This window comes from Triturus cristatus, chromosome 5_1 (assembly GCF_964204655.1).
Source record: "Triturus cristatus chromosome 5_1, aTriCri1.1, whole genome shotgun sequence".
In the NCBI taxonomy this organism is placed as follows: Eukaryota; Metazoa; Chordata; class Amphibia; order Caudata; family Salamandridae; genus Triturus; species Triturus cristatus.
In genome coordinates this window covers 220,809,226-220,828,724 of record NC_140587.1, presented here as the reverse complement: position 1 = coordinate 220,828,724, position 19,499 = coordinate 220,809,226, and the positions used below count along the sequence as shown (strand labels likewise).

The 19,499-nt window shown below is 42.6% G+C and overlaps 1 protein-coding gene and 1 long non-coding RNA gene across 2 annotated transcripts in view; one reads left to right on the top strand and one right to left on the bottom strand.

The window, feature by feature from the left end:
- The window catches only part of KCNK9 (potassium two pore domain channel subfamily K member 9), a 352,513-nt gene that overhangs the window by 274,605 nt on the left and 58,409 nt on the right, over positions 1 to 19,499 (bottom strand). The gene's annotated exons all lie outside the window — the stretch shown is intronic.
- On the top strand, positions 9,294 to 19,214 carry LOC146830669 (uncharacterized). The gene is made up of 3 exons (XR_014961471.1): positions 9,294 to 9,508; positions 16,443 to 16,593; positions 18,960 to 19,214. It is a non-coding gene; the product is annotated as an uncharacterized LOC146830669 (long non-coding RNA).

The window sequence follows — 19,499 nt, the reverse complement described above, 5'->3', positions numbered from 1 at the left end:
CAAATCTGCTGGCTGGCTTGTGAAGTTAGAAATATTTTTTGCCTCATTAATCTCTCATAATTATTGTTAAACCACGATTACAACCCGAAGTCTCTGCATCTGTGTTTTCATGGTAAAATCTGGACTTTCCCACTCCCTTTAAGTTGTAGTAAAAAAAAGATCGCAAACATCCCTCCATTTTTTTGTAAAGTTTTTTTAAACACGTTTGTTAAAGTTTTCAATGTACAATCAAATGCTGAAATATGACAGTAGATAGCTTCATGAAAATGAAATTTACACAACTGCACAACTGAGACGTAAAGAAAGTCTAATGAAAAATATACCAGAGAAGCGTGCAAGGAACCAGGCGCAGATCCCTTCTCTTCCAAATCACCAAAGTTTCTGTTAAATTTAGCTCAGGAGAGCCAAGCATACCCATTTTTAGGGGGTGTGGGTGCCAGCCTGCGCAGATTATACGTCTGTAATGAATAACTTCTCAGACCCCTATTGACACGCTATCAGCTCAGAGCCAAGCGCACGCTTTCATGTGCTTCCACTGTCTAAAGTGCTTCATATAACCCCACAATTCCCCATTCTCCAAGTAAAAGCATGATTTTCAAATTCACAGCTTCGAAAGAGTGAGCAGTGTTTGCCTCGTTCTGTTCCGAACTGTGCTGTCTGAAAAAAAGCACTTATTCGGAGAAATACCATGTTAGACAAATGCACTTTGAAAGTGCAAGCACATAAAATAGGCACTCAGCTCTGCGGCCATCATGATACGGCCGCAGTTGCCTTACCATGGCCCTGTATGTGCGCTCCCCCAGTTCCTGCATGGAATGAAATGCACAACATTGTTCATTTCGGTCCGTGCAGGAACGAGCTTTGTCGCTCCCATTGCGGTGCCTTTTTGAAAGGCACCGCCGTGGGAATGTCAAAAGACCGCCTGCTAGACCACAAGGAAACTTGTAATCTGGTGAGAGCGGGCTGTGGTGTGGCCGCCCGCTCCCACACCGCCAAACTCCTAATCGGGCCCTAAATAAAGTAGACGGGCTGAGCACCAGCAAACTGCGCCCTTTTGAAGTGGGCGCAAAGAAGGAAAAATGCTTTGGGTTCTACTTCCTTTTCTGACTTTGTACGTGTGCCGCTTTTCACAGCACGCATACAAAGAGGGAAAAAGTGATAGGCAGTCAGTCTATGTATATATTGTGCTGGAAGGGTGCCCTCCAAGTACAAAGCCTATGCTAAATTCACGGAGACACCCTGGCACTATGGCGCAAAGGTGTCTCCGTGGCGCACAGCAGCTGATGTCAATGCTGGCGCTAGGGAAAGGGGAGGGTAGTGCCATATCTCTGTAAATATGGTGCTCTCCAACTCTCTCTGTTTGCAGCTGCTGCACTGTGATGCGTGAGTAAGTGCTAAATCTGGCCTTTAGTGACAACCTCAAACCTATAGGTTGGTTTCGATTCACAAATATTTTGCAGATGTTTTTTCCCACCTTTGAAAGTTTCTACTCCACAGAGCAGAAATGAGTCCTCTTTCAGGGGGGTGGGTTGGGAATGGAGACATCTCCATATTTCATGTGGATGTGAGTGAAGAGTTTTACCGCCAGAGAAAATGTATTCCATAAGGCAAACGAAAAGTGGAAGAAGGTGCTTTCTCACATATCCACCCTGGCTGACAACTGAAAACCTCTTCTTCTCTGCCTATTCAGCCTTGCCTGCCTGCCATGTATTTATTATTTATTCCCCGTCCGCTTCCCAGATTCATAATTCCCATGTCGCGTTCTGCTGTCAGTCTCTTGAATCTCTTGCTCGCTTTTGTATATTCTACCTTTTGAAATGTTTTTGGTTCCATATAATGTCGAGGCATATCTACATATTGACCGATATACCGCACACTGATACTTTCGGGTTGAGAGCGCTTTATATGAATTCCTTAACTACTTAATAAATAATCAATTACTCATTAATGAAATCTTCTGGAGTAAAAATTCTAAATTTAGAATTAAATTCCACATTTGTAAAGCACAAAATTATCTCCCCTAAGGTGCTGGGGGGATGTTGGGGAGAATAAGTAATCTATTGCCGAGAGACACATGATGCTGAGCTGCCGGCAGCATTCGAACCGTGAGACCCGCGCTCCGGAGTCAGTCGCTCTGGCCGACACGCCTCACCTCTCCCTGGAGTATGCATAGTGGATCATGCAAATGACTGGAAATCTATAATTTGTCCGCAAATATTTGCTACATAGATTGACACATTCTTTAGGCATGGGAGCATTTGCCTTCTCCTACTCTCCTACTAATTGAAACAGATGCACTGGGAAGACCATGCATGTCACTGTAGGAAAGTGTGAAGTAGGGATAAGAAATAAAGACAGGAGAAAGGATGCTACATTACAGACAGATTGTCGAAGCTTTATTTAGGGCAAGCACATCTGAGTTGCTAAGAGCCTGAGATTCAGTGCTCTTGAAATACACAGCCCCCTACTCCCGCACTCCTTACTAATCAACAACATTAGTTTAACTTGCAGTCTTTGATGAGTTATAAGCCTCTCTAGCAGTGTGAAAGACTGCCATGTATTGTTTTGTATGAGCTGTATGTGACCTCACAACAAAAGACCTTACCTAATGAAATGGATCAGGAAATGATTCAATTACTTTAATAGACATACTGATTGGAATTTCTTTTAAAAATACATTTGAGGGAACTTTATAAACCGAAAACTTCACAGCAAATTAAAATTATAACTGGTATCACATGGTACAGTCATAATTAAAATACAAGCGCGAACACTTCTGATAAAAAAAAAGGTTTGGCGTTGTCTGGAAGGGCTGGGCGGGAACTCCAGAAGAGCGGCGCATCAGCAGACATTGTGGAACTGTTACCTACAAACCAAGGAAGCACATACATTGACTGGAAAGAGCTTAGTCGGGTACTAATGCCTCTCAACCAAATATACGAAAAAGAGTTTATGGGCAGACATGTTTCCGAAAACAGTTGCCCAAAATGCAGGTTGGGAGGCAGTGATCTTCAAATATGGGTAATACGTTTGTCCAACTTCCCATGGTTATGCACTGTATACAGCACTCTCAAACCGAATAAAACTGTGTTATAAATTTCGTTTGACCATACACGCCTAGTAATAAAGTTTCTCCCAAGGGAATCATTTGTTGCTTCTAAATATGTACCCAGATTCTCAGGGATATCTGGTCGCCCCTTAATATGTATGCAGCGTCACTCTAGGGGGGGCACGAGCCTGAAAACGAAACTCACAGGCTTTGTGTACACAGTTGGTGTACATGTTTTGAAGATGCCCAACTACCAGTACAAAAATGAAAAAAACGTTATACCACTCAGTGATGATGATATGTATGTCACCGTCATTGTGTAGTGTGAGCTTGTTTTGGTCTTTTTTTCTAAAGGTATTTGAGATTTTTCCAAGAGATGGATCCTTTGCTCTTATAGCAGATTTGAGTGGCCAAATTTGAGAAGAAGTGGGTGGCCTGAGTGATTCCAGGATCGAACATTCAGTGTCTTTGGTCCTCAAAATAAAGTCATTGAGATTCCAAAGAGGGCACCAGGGGCCTTAAATATCTGGCAGTGCTAGAGAAAGTTGATCACATTTCCCTCTGTCTGAGCACTACCAACCTTTCAGGCGCTGCAACTAGAGAGCAGTGATGCTAGAGGGTGTGTGACAAGGAAGAGGGCAGAGTGACAAGTAATTAAACTGTAATTAATTAATTTTCCTTTTTTGGCTTTTAATTGGTTTTAACAACGATGTATTAACCATTTTTTATTGTCACTATTGCAACGGTTTTAATTAACTATGCAAAAATAAATAAACTTGAAAAACTTGAAACTTGAGTGACAAGCCTGATGGGCAGCAGGGGAGAAGGGAGAAGTGAGGGTCAGCAAATATCTGATTTTGCTTAGATTCAAGTAAATACATTGATGAACTTCAAGTCAATGGAGACAATATATGGAATCTGGATCTGGTGGCATTCTGTTGTCTTAGCAAAAGGTCGTGATCATTGAACCCTTCAAACTGTACTGGTTGTAATTGGCTGAAAAGAGCATAACGTCATCATTTGTAGACATGTGCTCAGGGACCTCATGAAATACAACTGATGAAATAAATTGAGCCTATACTGCCATATTTGTGCGTGTAAGGATCGCTAAGCCCCACGCGGAACGCAGTCCTGAGAAAGGCTGGTTGGGAAGTAGCAGAGAATGAGGCTAAAATGAGTGAAAGTGATGCACATATTTTGCCAAAATGTGTGAACTAAGATCATAAGTTGTAAATGTGAGTTTGGATTTGGAGACCATGACAGTCATCGAGTGGACCAGCGGACTACGCCGTTCGCTGATGTCTGAGAGATGCGCGGTGTGGTGGCTAAGTCATCATCTGCGGAAGGGGCGAACTACATTCTAATTCAGGCTCTTCCGGTCGAGAAATGTGTATCAAGCTGTGAAAATCACTTTAGCTCCCAGTGCCCAGTGCACTTATCTGGATGAACACTTAAAAACGGGTTAAATGCCGGTACTGGCACTATCTCAACAAAGAGGCACTCGCAGGCATCAGTCCCATGCCACTATTTAAGTCAATTTACTATTTTTGTCAGCACCACACACAGCTGCTGCTGGGAGGCAAGTCCAAGCGTCCCTGACCTCTAGAAGGACACATCTTTCCAGTGAGAGAAGCAGCTGTGAGGACCTGCACCCCCGAAGCCAGATGTTGTAAATCATCCTGGGAAGGTCGATGTAAATGGGCAAATACACTCTTCAGTTTTTATCTGAGAAATGCATCCACGTTTAAGCAGATGGAAAGTAAAGCCTGTGCCGGGGTTTTCCTGCGAAACTTACAACCATAAAGGTGCAGTATGGCCTCTTCTGAAGGTATCGCATCGTCTGTGTGATGCATCTTTCATCATTTACAAGTTTACAATTTACACATTTCCAACGTACGCCTATGCATGTTTCATCTTTTACATCTTTTCAATTTCCCAAACTGTTGCAAAAATACAAACCCTCGCCATTTCCGACTTCTTTCAGAACCAAAATTGAACTAAACTAATTTAAAGAATATTTATTTTCTGATGTTGTTTCTGAAACTGTAATTGTATACCGCCAATTAATGGCTAATTTGACCTTTGGTACTGAATTTATATAGAGTAAACTAAACCCAGCATAGATTATAGGGGAACATACGGGTGGACTTTAACGGAGTAAAAACAGAGAGTTAAATTGGAATATGAAGCATAAAAAAATGAACATATGAAGATGGAAGGCAGATTCCCAGGTGTCATGGGAATGCTTTAATATTTAGCATAGTCAAACGTGGCACAGAAGAAAAAGATATTGTACATTCCAGATAAAATCTGTTAACTAATCTTCTAAATGAAATTGACATCATCAAGCAATTGACTCAAATCATTAAGAAAGCTCCTTACACCCACATCTACCAGCCCTGTGACTTACGATCCATAGTTGACTACTTTAAACGCAAATTGCTGCATTGACTTATTAATTTATTCATTTTTATAAAATCTCCTCTTGCATAAATTGATAACTATTTAATTATTGATCATGGTAAATGCAGTGTCAGATGCAGAGACGTAGGCTTCAGAAGAACCGAGCTTCATTATCCGCCACGGATAATGCAACTGCAGCCATTTGTATTCCAGAAACAGGACTTTAATAAGGGCCTTTGGGGTCCGGTACCTCAGGGGAGTGGGAAGCGAGAGATAAATTGTTTTACCTGTAGTTAGGGTTTTTCATGTATGCAGGAATAAAACATGAGAGCACGGCCATAGAAGTGAAAAAATAATAAAATAATAATGAAAGACTAACTGTGAACACTGACAAAAAACACACTACAAAGCGAACAGTCTCATGGGGCAGAGCATCGGGGTTAATAAACTCTACCTCAACAGTGATGATTTCCTACTCCTGAGAAAGAAACAGCAAGACTCAAACATTATCCATAGCTCTTCAAAGTAACAGGACTCAGACATTGACCTTCAGTTTATTCGCAGATCCTTCAGTCACCAGGACTCAAACATTGACCTTCTGATTATACACAGATAATCCAACCACTACCCAGGTCAAACAGGATTACTTTAGAAGCAATCCCAGAGTCATTGGATGATCATCCAACTACTCTAGAAGTCATTTTCACATCATCAGACATCATCAAGCTCTTGAAGTCATCAGCAGAGTTTAGAAACTTGAGCTCGATGACTTGTGGATGACTTCAAAATGAGCATCTGATGACTTCACAAGGTGTGACTATTCCTGATGACTTCAGGAGGATTTAAGAATGAGTATGCGATGACTTCACAAGGTGTGACTATTCCTGATGACTTCGGGAAGACTTAAGAATGAGTATGCGATGACTTCACAAGGTGTGACTATTCCTGATGCCTTCAGGAGGATTTAAGAATGAGTATGTGATTACTTCATAAGATCCAATTGTGCTTGATGATTTGAAAATAAACATCCAAATATGTGATTTATATGTAAGTGTAAGGTATGTATAGGGTTTGGGTTTTGGAGTGTAGGGTTATATGTTTTGGGGTTCAGGGGTAATTTTAGGGTTAAGGCGTTTGGGGTGCTGGGGTATTTATAGGGTTCAGGGTGGGTTTAGGTTTTGGGGTGTCTGGGTATTTTTAGGGTTCAGGGTGGGTTTAGATTTTGGGGTGCAGGGGTATTTTTAGGGTTCAGGGTGGGTTTAGGTTTTGGGGTGCAGGTTTATTTTTAGTGGTCAGGAGTAATTTTCGGGTTAAGGGCATGTTTGGGTTTTGGGATGCTGGGGTATTTTCAGGGTTCAGGGTGGGTTTAGGTTTTAGGGTGCAGGGGTATTTTTAGGGTTTAGGTTTTGGGGTGCAGGTTTATTTTTAGTTGTCAGGGGTAGTTTTAGGGTTAAGGGCATGTTTGGGTTTTGGGGTGCCCAGGGTATTTTTGGGGTTCAGGGTGGGTTTAGGTTTTGGGGTGCAGGGGTATTTTTAGGGTTCAGGGTCGTTGTAGGTTTTGGGGTGCAGGTTTATTTTTAGTGGTCATGGCTAATTTTAGGGTTAAGGGTATGTTTGGGTTTTGGGGTGCTGGGGTATTTTTAGGGTTCAGGGTGGGTTTAGTTTTTGGGGTGCTGGGGTATTTTTAAGTGGCATGATGGGTTAGGGTTTTGGGGTGTAGGGGAATTTTTAGGGTTCAGGGTGTGTTTGGGTTTAGAGGTGCTGGGGGATTTTTAGGGTTCAGGGTGGCTTTAGGTTTGGGGTGTAGTAGAAAATTTAGGGATCAGGGTGTGTTTTGTTTTTGGGGTGCTCAGGGTAATTTTAGTGTACAGGGTTCAGTTTAGGTTTTGGGGTGCTAGGGTAGTTTAAGGGTTCAGGGTGGGATTGGGAGTGTAGGGGTATTGTTAGTGGTCAGGGTGTGTTTTAGATTTCAGGGTGGATTTGGGGTGCCAAGGGTAATTTAAGATTTTAGTGGGCATGGGTATTGGGGTGGTATGGGTAATTTAACAATGTTAGGGGTGTTTAGTTATTGGGATAAAAAAGGCCTTTTTTGGTTTTAAGTTTAAAAAAAAAAAAAATTAAAATTAAATATATATATATACATATCATATTAAAAAATATATATATATTTACCATAAACACTTTTACAAACTTTATGCATTCACCGTGCACGCCTTTGCGTTGTCATGGCATGCGTGGTAAAGGCATATGGTCGACCTCGGAGATGGGTATCTGGTTCGAGCCTCGGCAGGGAGGCTGAAAATACTGTGATCCTGGGCATATCACTTAATCTCCCGGAGCCTAACAAAACAAGCATTTGCAATGCAATAGGTCTCGCATTTGTGAGAGCTTAAGCTATTGGCATTATAAATGGCAATGCCTTCTAATTATGTGTTCTGAAAACCTGCAAGCGGTGTCTGAACACCACTTGCATGTTTTAAAAACATAAATAAAAGGCATTGCCGTTTACAATACTTAGCGTGCTTATCCACGATTGTATTGCATGCAGCAAGTATTGCCTTAGAAGAGGAAATATGATATCAGAGTGCATACTGGGTATAGTTAAAACTATTAAACAGCGCCTTACATGGGCACCAGTTGCATTACAGAAGGGCACATTCATTTTTAGGCACCGGGATAATAAGCGAGTTACTAACAATCCCAGGATGTTTGAGGCTTCCACCAGACTCTAACCTGATTCCCCACCTTCCAAGTCCGCCGCACTAGCCTTTAAGCCACATATCTGTTCTAGAAACGTTTTAATTAGAATTAAAACGAGGCCGTGTAGAACCCCTGGTCTGTTCCAGAAATGCCAGGCACCCGTCGAGACCACGGACCTTGTATGTGCGATAACCGGTCGTGCAAGAGTGGCCCGCCAACCATACTGCCAGTCACTGACGCCAATCTGTGAACCACAGATAGCACAGAATAAAAGAATACAGTTTTATAATTGGGCTCAAATCATTAAATGCGCAGCCGGCACCTTCAATCCCATAAACATTGAACGCCAGAGCCACGCATTTTAGCATCGCGGAAAGAATGATTAATTAAGCTTTTATAAAAATCAACAAATACAAAATCGATAAAATGAATTTACTTTTTAAACATTAAAATATACTTGTTAACGCCACACAAGATTACAAATGCACGACGAAACACTTTTATGACAATGTACACAGTTGTAAAAATTCTCCTAAATTGAGAGCACAGAATAAACCATAAATGTACGCGTTGCCTGCGATTTTTCATGTGCTTCCCCGTGTATTGATTCTGCGAGTGCTTTTTTAAGTACAAAATATTCTAACGTAAAAAATAAAGTTTCCTCAAATGCAAATCCTTGGTTTTAAGATGTAAGGACGTGAAAATATAACAGGGTATCTGGCTTTACCCTTGTTGTCTCTTCCTTGGATGTCGGGTATAAGCATGAGGAGTAAAGAATGAAGACATTATTTTCGTTTTCGTTCAAAGGTAAAAAAAAACGTGCCTCTAATGTCTTTACTTTGATAAAAGGCTTTAACCTTTAACATTGAATAATTATGCACTGCATCCAAAATGGGATTTTAAGGGGGGGAGGATCGTGGGAGGGGAATCCTCATTGGATGGCGGGGGCAGGCTGAAGACAAATTATTTTGTTTGCGTTCAAAAGTATAAAAAAAGACCTATTCAACCCAATGTTGACCTATTTGCTGGCGTTACTGCTTTAGTTTTAAGGAGGCTGGGTCTGCGCAGCAAAACGTGAAAGTGATCGCGATCAAAGCAGCCGTGCGGACGCGAAAGTCTGTCTTTTCATTCCTTGCTTGCATCAATTTCTCAGCCCCTCCTGCCTCGGAGCAGCACTACAGGCTACCTTTGGGCTCGTTTTGGTAGGATCCAGGCCTACCATGCCGCAGCCGTCCCTGGTTGGAACGGAAGCGGAAGCTGACTTGTACTAGTAGTCTGTGGCCGACCGGGTGAAGAGACCGGGTTGTGTGCACACGGATCGGGCTGCACCGGGAAAGAAGCAAAGTGCTCCATTTCGTAGGTATTTTTTTCGTGGGTCTGAGGGTGCGGGTGAGATGTGGGTGTGATTTCCCACCACTTTGGAGTGTTCTGCTGCGCTTTTGTTTGAAAGGCGGGAGCCCGCCTTTTTTTAAGATGCGGCGCTGTAATGCAGTGCTTTTTGCATACATGCCAACATCTCAGAAGAGCAAAGTGGGAGATTTTTTTTAAAAAATCGGGAGAATGGGGCCTTGAATCGGGTTACTGTCATGTATGGGCCTTGGAAGTGTGCTGCTGCAGGATCGGACATTTGAAACGCAAAATGCACGTTTTTTTTCGTACCTTTCAGAAGCATGGAGCGCAATTGCAGGCAGAGAGAGGGTGATGCAAGTGTTGTGCACTGGCCTGGCAGGTTGCTGGCAGACCTCCACTGCTGTGCCTCCATTGTCCATCGAGTGACCCTGCAATGTAGCATTAACAGAATAATGAGGGTTCCCCTCTCCTGCGGCCCCCCTCCTTGTAACTCCACCTCTGCGCGACAGCCTCTGACTGCGCCCCCCCCCCCCCCAGTACTTCACATATCTTTAAAAGACAATTCGCTTGTTAATGGGGCTTTGTTGGTTTTTCACCCCTTCTAGACCTCCTGCATCACCACTCTGACTGTGATTCTGGGCAAAACACTTAATAGCTGAGCATTATGTAGGAAAGTTGCGATGATATGATGAGCTGTTTTAGTTGCCTAGTGAAAACCTAGCTGTTCATGGCTACATTTTATTCATTTGACTACCTTTTTTAATTTGCTGCAGGCCCCATGCGTGCAGTATCACCGAGTAGGTCACCGAGCTTTCATGACACGAAGCAGATGGCTTCAGAGAATTCTTTTCAAAGGTGCTTTCTGGGCTTTTAGCAGGCAGTGGGTTCCCAACATAAAAACTTTGCAAACCATGTCAAGAGCATTAATCTACAAGTAACCTCCCCATTCCACAGCCATTCATCTGTCATGTTATTGTATTTGACCTTATTGGTTAATTGTTTCAGGGGAAAAAGTATGAAAACGTCAACAGGAAAGGAAAAATAGGCAGAGAGAATAATAATAAAAAATACAATTCTCTCTGCCTATTTTCCTTTCCTGGTGACTTTTTCATAGGTTTTCCCTGAGCCAATTAACTAATAAAGTAAAATATATTCATGGCAGAAAACCCTGTCACGTTGAATGAATCACTATTGTGTGTCTGGGCAGCAGAGCTATGCATAAGGTGAAGCCTGAAGCCCAGCAATGATACAGGCATGTCCTCCCTAAACTACATATATTTTATTTCTAGACATATATATTATAGAGCGGAGGCATACAGCCTTTTCCCGTCACCTGCACTATGTTCTTTTCTTCCTTCAAATTTCACCAGAGAATTCCCATAGAAGCCCATGTTGACACCAGAACATGGGCTTCTATTGGAATTCTCTGCGGCATATTATCAAGCCCATTATCGCCGCTTTAGCGGCAGTTTTCTGCCGATAAAGCGGCGATAATTTTAACGCCGGACCTTGATAATATGCCCAAACTACTTTTCACCTCTCTTTATTTCTTGCCCATTTTCTTTTCTATCCTTTTTCCCGCTTCCTTTTCCAGATCTCCCTTTTCCCTTCCATGCCGTTTCCACTTTTAATTATCAGCTTCCTTTATCGCACTCCAGTTTCTGCTATTACCAGTTCTCTTCACTCTTCTCGTTCCTTCTGTACCCTATCTGTCTTTACCACTGCGATATCTCTTCCTTTATTCCTCTCCCTTTTATCTGTGTTTAGGTCGAGCCTATGCAGCGCATGCGCTGCTGCGAGGCATGCAGTATTGGAGGATGGCTTTAAGGTCCTGCCCACTCTCCGCACATATTTTTAATTGGCCTGTGTCAATGTCCTTCATAAATGCTGCCTTAGGCTTGTTAGTCCCTCCTTGATTTCGCCTTGTCTGCATTTGTTACCGTCCATAACAATTGGACCTTTTACTTGTCTCGTTACACGGTCTGCTTTATCTTGGCTGTGAGCACTATTTTGTTTAATGATTTGCCCCTACACCACATCACATCATGCCGTTCGCTTTTATTTTAGCTGCGCAGTCTGCTTCAAGTATAGCAGTCGTGCTTACTTTTTTTGTTTGTAGGCTTTTATATTTACAAATGCACGCCGCCTTTATATTTACTAAAAGCGCTCGCTGCAGCGACACGCTTTAACTTTTGGTGAGAGAACCTTTTTTAAAAAGCTTACTGCTGACATTGAATTTAAGTTTTATACAATACTCAGCACCGCGCTTTATGTTTAACATAGCAGCCGCGCAGCTTTCTTTTATGCTGCGAGGCTGAAATAACTCACCTTTTAAAACATTATTTGCTTTATACTATGGAGATACCTTTTACATTTTTGTGCAGTACTGGTATCACCCAGAACCGTTTGCTCATCAAGATTCAGCTGCCCAGCCCTCACCCAGCATTTTAAGGAGGGAAGGGGGTCACATGGTCCCCGCCCCGGGACCCCATTCCCCCAGGCCCTGACCTGTATTTGTTATTTTTACATAGGAGGTGGGACACGCAGCTCCCCTCAAGGGGCTGATTCTTGCCTCCGGGAAACCATTGCCCGGGGCCTGGCTTCTAGACTGGGTGGCCTAGTCCCACCCAAGGCAACCATGGGGATCAACGGGGAGCCTTGGGGTGGCGGTCCCAGGGCTATTTAAGGCTCCAGGAGGGGGTGACATGGCCCCCCTCCTTTCTTCTTTTACTGTCAGTAAGTGGGAGGGTGGGCGGAGGGAAAACAGGGCTGTCTGTTTAGTAGTAATATGTAGCAGTATTCTGTGTTTTTATCGGGGTCCTTAGAGCTTTTGGCCCCAGTGTCACTGCACCTGCTGCACCATTCAAATCAAGCCCCTTTTATCTGCAATGTACCTGCCTTTATAGTAGTAAAATTGTGAGAAGTTGGCCTGATGTATGATGTCACTAGTTATAGTGTACACCTTATATCAGTCCAAATACCCTTATGGTGATTGGTTGTAAAGTCAACCTTATAGACCAGCTATCCTAGTGGTAGCATGGACAAGAGCAGTCTTAGGCTAAACTCTGAATGGCATGTGAAGCCAGCTGTGATACCATATATAATCCCTTGAATACCAAATGAAAGGACACCACAACAGATATATATATAAAATAAAGTGTATTTATTCTAAGCAAACCCTCAGCACTCTTTATGAGATTAGAGGTAAGTACAACACAGTCTTATTTAAGCATACATTAAGTCACACAGGTAAGTAATACAGTTAGGCCCCAGGGGCCACGCAAACCATATACTAAGTAAGTGGTATAAGAACCACTGTCACGGAAATAGAATAGGCCTAGGGAATCGCTGGGGCTACACTATACTACCAAAGGTTAGGAAGTGGGAGGCCCACGGGATTCGTATGCAGAGTGGAAACACTCACGTGTAAAAGTCACTAGCAATAGTACAGTTTAGAAATAGATAGATTTAGGACACTTCCGGAGTAGCTAGGACACAGACCAAAAAAAAACAGAACTTTTCCAGCAAATATGTGTTGCTTGGCTTAGCTGCAGCAGCTGACCCACGACATAAGACTTAGAATTGTAACGCATTGTACTTCAACACCTGGCCTACGCACATCTTGTGGCACCGGAAATTACGTCACTGCCTGCGTCGGGCACTTGTGTGTACAATGCAACTTGAAGAGGACTGCTTCGAGGTCTCTTTTATCAAACACTATGGCGATTCCCTGCACTCTCTTCTCCTTCTGCCACCTTCGAGAGTTTCAGCTCTGCATAGGAAGATTTAATCGGCAGCAAAAGATCGGCTTGCTGGCACAAGGTAAGAGGGGCAAAACTATCATATTTCTGTAGCAAAGTAAATTTGGGTCTGAAATGTATCCTTTGGAGTTACGTCTGTCCACTTTATGGGATATTTGCAACACATGAGTTTAGTTTTACAGAGAATTAATTGGAACGCGAAAAAAGTGAGGTCGTCAGACGTGGACACCAGTTTACTAGAAATGGTTAAGCACTCCATTTGAGTGCTTGTCTTTACAGATATTTGCCTCGTGAACTTCTCTCACCTCCGCTTTGTCGCCTTTGTACTTCTCCCTGTCCCCTTCCACGTTGCTCTCTGCCTCGTGTGCTCCCCCTGTTGCATTCTCCCGCCTGCTCCACATTAATTTCTCTTTTTCCGGTTTGCTCTCCTCCATGTGCTCCACTTTGTGCTTTCTCGCTCTGTTGTCTGTTTCCCCCACCTGCGACCCAGTGCTGTTGCCTCCTGCGCCAGACTCCGTGTTGCTTCTCCTTCATCAGTTAAAAAAATCCTTTGCGTTTCATTCCCGTTTATACATACTAGCATAGCATTAAAAAGGTGTCTGTGCAGAATAAAAGGATGGTATTGCCTATTATTTCTTTGTTGACAGTGCAATTGCCGGTTTATGCTTATTGAAAGAAACATTCAGCAGTTGTGTTTTTGAAAATCCGCTTTCTTGTTTTTATTTCTTGAAGGTTCCATCGCCTGTTTGAGTTTGTGGAAAGTCACACCGGCTCTCGTGTTTGTTGAAGGCATCATTGCCTGATTACTATTATCGTGTGTGCTTTGGCTCCTTGAGCAGCTCAACCTGTCAGCAGCCTCTGTTCAGATTTCGGCTCCTCTTCGCAGTGGCTGTAATGTAATGAGTGATTTAAGGAGCTTTCTCAGGCTGTGTGATAGGTTATTGATTGTTTTGCATCAATATTTTTTACATAATGATAATGTATTTCTCCTGGAGAACTCGGAACTAACTGAAGTTGAGCTATGGAGGTTACTCATCTCTTGTTTATCTGTCTGATCCTCTTCTAGCTGTATCTTTACTGTTAGAGCATCCCTTTTGTGGCATACTCACACAGTTACCATTGATAAATCGCTGACGTTTACCTAGCTACATTAAGTGAAGCAGGCATAGTATGCTTCGGTCTGTTTTCATTGTCCTTCCAAGCAGCTGCTATTTCTAGAACCTCATAAGTACGAGCCACTTACTGAACCACACTGCACATTTAACCTAAATGCTTCTGACAGTAAAAACATCCATGCGAGCATATACAGATGTCTATGTCATGGCGGCGAAAATAAATGTGGCCCAATAGAATGTCATGCAGAACTACTGTACTTATAAACAAACACTCATTCACACATTTATTAATACAGTGCAAGGTCAGACTCGAGGTTATTACCAGAACATATATGACATAAAAAAACACTGTAGGTGACGCACAGATTGCATATTTCAGTTGCTTTTCATGTGGAAACAACTTTCATTATGGCTAAGAGGCCTCATGAGCCACTCAATACCTCTTAATCCCACCCCACTCTGCTGCACTATGCCACTCCACTCTCCACTTCGCCACTCCACTCTATTCTGTCCTGCTCCACTCTGCTGCAATTAATGCCATTCCACTCTACAGTGCTCCAATCCACTCTACGCCACTCCATTCTGTGCCACTCTATTATATGTCACTCCACTTTATTCCACACAGTGCACTCTATGCCTCTCCACTCTACAGCACTGTCTGCCGCTCCACCTTTTGCTATGCCACTCTACTCTCTGCAGCTCCACTGTATTCCACACCTCTCTACTCTCCCCCACTCTATGCCATGCTACTCTGCTCTACACCACCACACAATTCTACTCTTCTCCACTACTCCTCTTTGCCAATCCACTCTATGCCAGTCCACGCTACTGCACTCACCACTCTTTCCAGCTCCACCAAGCGCCACTCTACAGTACTCCACCCTATTCCACTTTACACCACACCACTAGATTTTAGCCATGCTGAACAGCAGCCATGCTGTGGCCACCTCAATATCTCTTTCAGAAGCAAATATTATCTGTATGCCCTCTGAAAGCTGGGCTCATTTATCTTAAGCCTCTACCGGCACAGAGCTTTCGGCGGCTGCTTCTTAGCAGTGATTTATGGGGGTTCAGAGTTCAAGATTCCCAAATCCATGTAAGAGTACAGCTACCTTAGCAATCTCCTTATATATATATATATATATGTGTGTGTTTGTGTGTGTGTGTATATATATAATTTGTAGTTCAGATACTGAAATGGGATGAGGGGACTACAACTGTAGAATGGAAAGCAGAATCTTGGATTGGATGAGCTACTCTAACCTGAACCTGGTAAGTAGGGTCAGTCAGCACAGAGGCCTGCTGGGTTGTTTGGCAGCATGAGTGAGGTACACCACATGGGGGGTTGGTTATAGAGGAAAACGGCGCTCCAAGACACATCAAACTCCAGTGATACATATACTGTTCAGTACCAGAGGAGCATCAAAGGAGGAAGGAAGAAGATTGGCGCTTGCGGCTAGACTTGCAGTAAACTGGACCGAGACTGAGAGCACAAGAAACCTGTATTAGTACAAGTAGAAGTGAGAAGCTTAGAAGGTGAGAATGACTACTTAAAAGGTGAGTGAGATTGATCATTTAAAACCAGGCCACCTACCCTTCTGCACTTCATTCTCTGACGCTTTGTATTCCACCTCTCCCTTGCATAGCTCATAAGCAGGTTTGCGTTTACCAATGTGATGTCTTTAAAACTTTACTGAATGGTAGCACAGTTAAAAGGCATACATGGAAATTAGTTGGCAGTTTATAATTTGTAGTGAGCCCTGGTTTTGATATTCGAGGAAACCAATGCAGCATTCTCTAAAATATATAGTGGTTCATTTATAGTATATAAGGTGACTTGCTTCATTTTTCACTCTTACCATATTTGTTCTTTTAGACTCTGATAGTATTCCTGTAATACTAATAGTTTATGTTTGAGAAACAGTGATTCCTGAAAAAGGAAACTGGTTAAAGGATAGATTATGACTAATAGATATTTTTGATGCTTATCATCTGATTTTGTTCTCATAATCCATATATATGTAAAATCTCCATCCACAACCACTGCTTTTTATTTTTTTACAGTATATATACATAATGACGTGTAATTCGATGTGTTGTTATGCAGACTGATCTGCAGCACCGGCTGAAGGATTCTAATGGGCCCTCCTGAATACCAAATCCCCCAGTTCTGAACAGAGCATTGCACAAGGATCAGCTTGCAACACAAATTCAGGTGAAAGTTATTGTATTGTTTGCATAAAAATAGTAAGCTACATGGTATGTTTGTTTCGAGCCTTAAAACCGCTTGGCATATGTTATCCCCCAAGCAAATCACATTGTAAAAGGATTCCATCCTTGCCATTTTGTTCTCTCTGTCTCTCGCTGTCTCTCTCCTCTTCCAATCACTTGTTTCCAAAGGAGCAAGTCTTTCCAGGTCTCATGAAAAGGACTCAAATCATAAATCTGTGTTAGAAGGAACGACAGTGATAGTAAACTGTGTTACCAGCTTTATATTAGACTATGCCTGGTAGACCGTGTAATATAAGCTGTATGAAGGCTTCTATTTGCCATATGATACCAGTTGCCAGAGCAGTTTCTTTTTTCTAGGCACGCATGATGCAAGGACAGTCCAATATCAAATCTCACTCGGTGCTCATCTTGCAGAAGTCCTATCTTGAGGCTGGGACTGTTTATCCTCTGTATGCACAGGTGGCAATTGCTGGTACTGGAAAAGCATTTTATTGGGTTTTGCTTTTCTACTTCTGTACCTTAGCCCGTCTTTCTTCTTTCCTGCTATGAGCACGATAGTTCAAAGTCCAGCGAAACCGTGTCTAAAAATGCTACCATGTAAAACTATGGCATCATATGGGGCAGAGTAAAGAGTCTCCACTTTCCTCTTCACTTGAAAACAGAACAAAAACAAGCATTGGCATAACCAATAGGTCTCGCCTTTGGGACCTTATAAGTGTTTAGCTATGCAACAGTTGCATAACTAAATACTTATAAGGTCCCAAAAGCGAGACCTATTGGCTATGCAAAGCGGCCGTGAAAGTGATCGCGATCAACGCGGCCGCGAAAGTGAAAGTAATCGCGGTAAAGCGCGGCGCGCGCACATGCACTGTAGCTCTAGGCTGGCCTGGTAGCACTTTTTGGAGCCCTCTCTCAATAAGTCTCGCCAGACCAGCGCATGCGCTGGGTCAGGCGAGACCTAATGAAAGAGCACATTACCATATGGACATTATTAAGTCGCAGTCTACCAGACAGCACCTTTGTCTGGTTTGCTAAAAACATCTTGGACATTCAGAAAGTTGACCTCTGAATCCATTCTGCCCTTTGCTAACCATTGGCTTTGTGGTTTGTAACTCACATTTGCTGGCTTTATTTGCTTTAGGCTGTCCAGCTCGAGTTTGTCCCACCCGTTGCCCAAACCTTGTTTACTGTATTCTTCCACAAACTCGCTTTCTGTACACAGGCCCTTAAATCTTGTTCTTATAATGTCACATTTGCTGTGTATTCTACTGTACTCTACATCACTGCTCTCTGCACCACTCTAAGATCTTGTACTCTACGAACCTGTACTCTGGAACTTGACTCTGCATGACTGCACTCTACTCCACTGCACTCCACTCTATGCCACTTCAATCATCGCCACTCTACTCAACTCTGAATCACTCCACTATGCCATTGCGTTTTACGCCACCGCAATATACTCTACACAGCTCGACTCTATGCCACTGCACTCTACACTACTCTACGGCAATGCACTCTACACAACTTTACTCAATCAATGCACTTCATGCCAATCTACTCTGCACCACTGTATTTTACGGCACTCCACTCTGATTTTCTACCCCATTACACTCTGCACCACTTACACTCTACTCTATGCTACTGCACAGCACTCTTCTCAGTGTAATTCTATGACGCTCTAAGCAATTTCCTCTTTGCCACTTTACTCAACTCTTTTCTATGACACTCTACTCCACTCTATACAATACCCTCTACGCCGCTCCTCTCTGCTCTACGTCACTCCACGACACTCTGTCACTCCACTCTATGAAACTCTACTGAGCTCTGACACTGTGCTCAACTCTATGCCCATCCACTCTACGACACTCCACAACACTGAACTCTACTCCACTTCTCTCCGTTACACTTAACTCTTCTCTACGCCACTCCATAACACTCTACTCCACTGCACTTTACGACACTCCATTCCAACCCCCTCTCCTTTACTCTACTAACCTTTAGCCATGCCGAACAACAGCCACCCTGGTGTACAACATTGCTAAAACATATTGGTAAAATCAATAGCTCTTGCATAGGAGAGACCTATTGGCTTTGCCAATGCTTGTGTAGCAACTGCCACATTATGGCCCATCACTCGTCTAGTTCAGAGGGCGATATTTTCTTTTGTTACCTATAATCCTATAAATGACTTAATTGTGCATGTGCTCCTTGTGCACCTATAGTTCACTCATGAACCCAAAATCCCATACTATCATGCTGGCTGTAAATATATTTGTTGATTTTGTTTTTAAGACAGGCCATCTAATAGAAGCAAGTTACTTATCTATGCTTTTTTAAATCAATTTTCAGAGTTTATGAAACCAGCCTACAAGGCCCATCAGCTGGCAATCTCCAAACAGATCTATGAAGAAAAAGCTTGCCATAAAAATGCTATCAGAGGCGAACTACAGAAAATGCTGAACCTGAAAACTTACAGCAATGTTGCTTGTTTTCACTGACTACTTTTATTTTTGCATATCTTTAATATTGTCTTGCATGGTGTCCTGGGTTCCTGTGGGGTGAAGTATGTGTTTTAACTTAATAAAATTAAGTGTCAATACATAATTCGAGTCCATTTTATTTCAAGCAGCATGTCACTAAGTAAAGAAAACATAGTATATTAAACTGTACCTTAAATTCAAAGACCCTATTGGTATTGATGAAGGCCACAAGATGCAAGGCTGCTTTTAAATACATACTATATGACATTTTGCTGGCATCTACTTTTTACACATGTTCATATCACGGTCCACCTTTTACTGTGAAGATGCACAAAATCATATGCCAAAGAATAAGCACTGGTTGATCTGATTACTGGTTATTTTTTAAATAGCTGTATTGTACAAACAA